This window comes from Capra hircus, chromosome 12 (genome assembly GCF_001704415.2).
Source record: "Capra hircus breed San Clemente chromosome 12, ASM170441v1, whole genome shotgun sequence".
Lineage (NCBI taxonomy): Eukaryota > Metazoa > Chordata > Mammalia > Artiodactyla > Bovidae > Capra > Capra hircus.
Window position 1 is genome coordinate 54563224 of NC_030819.1, and position 4742 is coordinate 54567965.

The 4742-nt window shown below is 39.9% G+C and overlaps 1 non-coding gene across 1 annotated transcript; it reads left to right on the top strand.

Moving 5' to 3' along the window:
* Positions 2363-2434, top strand: TRNAC-GCA. The gene has a single exon. It is a non-coding gene; the product is annotated as a tRNA-Cys (tRNA).

A 4742-nucleotide genomic window follows, 5' to 3' on the forward strand; every position in this document is an offset into this window, starting at 1 on the left:
GGACTATGGTCATTTGAAAACATGGTCCCAAAATTTTTGGCACTGCTCTGGTCTACTCCCCCCTACCCTTGAATCTGGGCCGGCTGATACAGATTCAGTAGTGCAGTCGTGAACCAATAGAGTAGCGGAATTGTGAAAGTGACCTTGTGTGACTTCTGGTGTTAGGACACTGCCTCTGGGTGAAGCCAGCTATTGTGACCCCCTGAACCTGCCAGGTGGAGAGGTCAGGTGGGGGTCTTCCAGCAGACAGACCCAGCTGAACTTTCAGACAAGTCAGCAGTAACTTCCCAGAGCTGTTATGACCATTAAATAAGTTAACATATGGGAAACATCCCTGAAACGTGCCTGGCACATCCTAAGTGCTGTATGAGTGAGTGTTGTTATTACTTATCATGGTGGAAAACCAACAGAAAATGCCTAATCAGAAAAGAAAGAACATGTAGCCATTTAATGATTTCTAGTCTATGAGGTCGCACAGAGTCGGACACCACTGAAGAGACAGCAGCAGCAGCAGCAGCAGCAGCAGACAAGGAATTGCTTACCCCTTCCAACAAAACGGTAGAAGTGGGAGATTCTTATGTGCATTATAACTGAGAAAAATTAAAATTAATAATAAAGAAAGATGAAAAGTGAGAAGATGTCAAGCCATGGATAAGGAGAATAGCCATTGTAGTTCCTGGATGCTGGGAAGTCAAATGGTTCTATGATGGTAGAAACGGAAGGTAGAGATCAAAATACAGAGTTCCAGCAGCACATAGAAGATGTCCACAGAAGGCAAGACTTGCTGATTTTTGCTTAATCTAAGACACAGTATTATGTATTTAATCAGAAAGAAACATAATATTTGGGCTCAGCAATGTCCATACTGCTGCAGCGCAATATTCACTATTATTTAATGCGTTACTCTAGTCCTCTCTCTCTCCTATTGATTTTGGCACGCTACATAATCTGTGAATACTCATAGGCACCACGTACCTTTTTGTTTTTCCAAATTAAACCACTGAATATGAGAACATCAAATAAAGTTGGGGGTTTAAAGCAAACTTATTCTATTAAAGTTCCCCTTTGGTCAACACTGCCATTCTCTTACAACTTTTACCTTCTAGGTAGTTTGGTTCTTACCAGTTAAAACAATCAATTGCCTAAAAACTTCTAGTAAGGAAAAAAAAAAGAAAAAGAAACAAAAGCTAACCAAATCAGCCAGAATATGGAATCACTTCATATAAAAATAATACTATAAGGTAGTCTGACAAAAATATATAAAAATATGTCTCAGATTTTTAAAGAGAGAAATAAACTCATAACTTTAATTGAAAATGAAAAATAAAATATAAAACAAATGTGCAGAAATTTAAAAAATGGATCTATTTTTAAAAAGAAACCATTAGAAATCTTAAAAGTGAAAAATACAACCATCGACATAAAACATTCAACAAGTGGAATATGCTCAACACACAACATGGTCAAAGATAAAGTCAGTGAACTGAAAAATAATCTTGAGGAATTAACTCAGAATGCAGTACAGAGAGGCAATAATGAGAACTAAAGAGACTTGGAAATAAAATCGAGAGAGTCAAAGAAACATGTTAACAAGAGTTCCAAAATACACAAAAGAATGAACGGCATGATAAAGAAGAAACATTTTAAAAAATAGCACAGATACTTTGTGAAGATTAAAGAAATGTGTTCTCTGTGCACGTTGAGTATCAAGCAGGAAATTTTTTAAAATAAATTTCACACAGTGAAACTTGAGAGCATTAAGGATAAAGGGACAATAGTAGAAGAAAAGATAGAAGAAAAAAAAAAGATACATTATCTACCGAGAAATTTCAACAGACTTATCAGAAGAGTAAATGCCAGGGTAATAAGGTAATAGTGTCAAAGTGCTCAAAGACATGTCTGCGTAAGTGAAGCCACTCAGTCGTGCCCGACTCTTTGCGACCCCATGGATAGTAGCCTGCACCAAGCTCCTCCATCCATGGGATTTCCAAGGCAAGAGTACTGGAGTGGGTTGCCATTTCCTTCTCCAGGGAGTCTTCCCAACCCAGGGATCGTACCCAGGTCTCTCACATTGCAGACAGACGCTTGTCTGCATAGGTACTATTAATATCTCTTGAGGAGTAAACTGAGACACTACTAGCTTAAGCAATTTTCTCAAGATTCCACAGGTGGGATTTAAACCCAGAAGCCTTAGCTCCAAAATTCTTAGTGATGGAACTGCCCTGCATTTATAGGAACATAATAATAGAACAATTATTAATAGAATAATAGAGCATAATAAAGGAACAATTCACCAAGCAACAACTAAATATTTAACAACAGGAAATGAGAAAATTATGGTATGGTCACATAATAGAGGGCTTCCCTGGTGGCTCAGATGGTAAAGCGTCTGCCTGCAATGCAGGAGACCCAGGTTCGATCCCTGGGTTGGGAAGATCCCCTGGAGAAGGAAATGGCGATCCACTCCAGTATTCTTGCCTGGAAAATCCCATGGATAGAGGAGCCTGGTAGGCCACAGTCCATGTGGTCACAAAGAGTCGAACACTACTGAGCGACTTCACTTTCACTTTTACATAACAGATGACTGAACACCAATTAAAATGAATAAAATGTGCCTACACCCATGCACATGGATACATCTCTAAAATATAATGTACCCTCTGCCAGAAACATGTATCTAGACCTCTGAACCCTTCAGCTAAAACAGTACTGAAAGGCTGATAAGAATCATTAATGCTGAGGTTCAATACTTCTCTTCTGAAAAATTTCCTCCAGGGAAATTTACCTATGTTACATCTTTTCAACAACTTTGAGATTCGAAGGAGAGAAAGAAATAATAGAGTCTATTGTTTAGACAACAGAGAATGTTTAAGGCCTCTTAAATTTAATAGGGTAACAATCTAATCATACCTCTAGACGTAATGTGAAAAAATGAAACTCACAGTTAATTCAAAATCCACATGATCCTTTTTATAACTGACCTCTTCTCAGTCTTGATTAGAATCACTTTTATATAATTTGTGATTGATCCTCTTCAGTTGACTTATGACAGAGATGCAACAGATTATCTTATAGTTGTCAGGAACAAGGGAAAGTGAAATTTGAGAGTGAAGTTAAGATTATTCCCAAGGACTTAACTTGAGCTCAGTAGCTTGTGAAAGTGAAGTCGCTCAGTCGTGTCCAACTCTTTGTGACCCCATGGACTGTAGCCTACCAGGCTCCTCCCTCCATGGGATTCTCCAGGCAAGAGTACTGGAGTGGGTTGCCATTTTTGTCCACCTCTTTTTGGCCCCATGGACTGTAGCCCACCAGGCTCCTCCCTCCATGGGATTCTCCAGGCCAGAATACTGGAGCGGGTTGCCATTTCCTCCTGCAGGGGATCGTCCCGACCCAGGGATCAAACCCGAGTCCCCCAGGCAGGTTCTTTATTACTGTGCTACCCGGGAAGCCCGAAGGACTTGTATTAGGAAGCTAAAAATGCTTGACAGCAACCATCCATGAGATGATCTCACATTGAGAGACAGTCCTTAGAATCTCAAATATTTGTTTAAAATGAATAATTTTGGCATGATATCCCAATTGTCCCAAGGACAGGCAACCAATGCAAATACAGTAGCTTTTCCCCAACTATTCAATGACTAGACAAATAAATACTAAACTTTGAACTTAGAAAGGGAGTTTTACGTTTGGATGGCTGAGACTAGTTTATCAGCAGTCTAACTGGTTTTCCTGTCTGGAATCTTGTTTCTCTCAAGTCTGTGCTAAAATACAAGGGCTAAATGACACACATATTTATGACATGTTCTCCTCACATCACATGCCCCAAATAATGTCGGTCTTCTCAGCTAGACTCAAAGTTTAGTCATGGCAGGGACTGCTTTATTCATCTTGAGCTAGTGTTTATGCTTGATTCAAAAAGTGTTTGCTTGTAAAGCAATTATCCTTCAATTTTAAAAAAATGAATTTTTTAAAAAAAAGCATTTGCTAAGCAAAACTCGGAGAAGGCAGTGGCACTCCACTCCAGTACGCCTGCCTGAAAATTCCATGGACAGACGAGCCTGGTGGGCTGCAGTCCATGGGGTCGTTAAGAGTCGGACAGGACTGAGTGACTTCACTTTCACTTTTCACTTTCATGCATTGGAGAAGGAAATGGCAACCCACCCCAGTGTTCTTGCCTGGAGAATCCCAGGAACGGGGGAGCCTGGTGGGCTGCCGTCTACGGGGTTGCACAGTCGATCACGACTGAGTGACTTAGCAGCAAGCAAAACTCAAAGAACTGGTGATAATGTAACGCTAGAGGGCGCTAGGAGGTGGTGTCGGGTTTTCTTTTTGAGATGAATGTTTAGAATCCCTGAATATTTGAGAAAAGAAATTCAAGAGCACAGGGCATTTAGGCCACAGAAGCAAGCTTACTAATTGACACACTCACACAGGGACCTGGGAAGAGATATCCCAGGTGCACTACCCAAAGAGCCTCCTGTGAAGTCTTGCTGTTAATAAAAAGTCCCTCTCTGAGAAATCCTTTTCTGCAAGATGTGAGAACCCAAGGTTGAATTTATGACATTTTATGGGGTCAGTAACTCTTTCCAATTTTAGAATCTGCCCTTTATGAAAAGATACGCCTAAATTGTTCCCTGGTGAAATTACAAGACAATTATGCAGAGACCTAAAATAATCTGAGTATGAAAGTTTCTTACACTTTAATGTAAGGAAAGCTCATATAATTTTTTTAAACTAAGGAA